The 260-nt window shown below is 43.8% G+C and overlaps 1 protein-coding gene across 1 annotated transcript in view; it reads left to right on the top strand.

The window, feature by feature from the left end:
* The window catches only part of LOC116670686 (PDZ and LIM domain protein 3), a 16,685-nt gene that overhangs the window by 12,055 nt on the left and 4,370 nt on the right, over nt 1-260 (top strand). The gene's annotated exons all lie outside the window — the stretch shown is intronic.

Below are 260 nucleotides of genomic sequence, written 5' to 3'. Positions count from 1 at the left end.
AGTGTAGTAGCAGATCAGAAATGTATTTTGGCCCTGAACCACTGAGTGATTTATAAACTAGCAAAAGTACTTTGAAATCAATTCTTTGAGACACAGGAAGCCGAGTGTAGACTTCAGAACGGAGGATGTGATCCAGTCGCTCTGGTCTTAGTGAGGACTCGAGCAGCAGCGTTCTGAATCAGCTGCAGCTGTCAGATTTTTTAGGGAGACCTGTAAAGACCCCGTTACAGTAGTCTAGTCTACTGAAGATAAAAGCATGG

Source organism: Etheostoma spectabile, chromosome 2, assembly GCF_008692095.1.
Source record: "Etheostoma spectabile isolate EspeVRDwgs_2016 chromosome 2, UIUC_Espe_1.0, whole genome shotgun sequence".
Lineage (NCBI taxonomy): Eukaryota > Metazoa > Chordata > Actinopteri > Perciformes > Percidae > Etheostoma > Etheostoma spectabile.
Note: the sequence above shows the minus strand (reverse complement) of the source record. Positions and strands in the feature narration are given on the sequence as shown.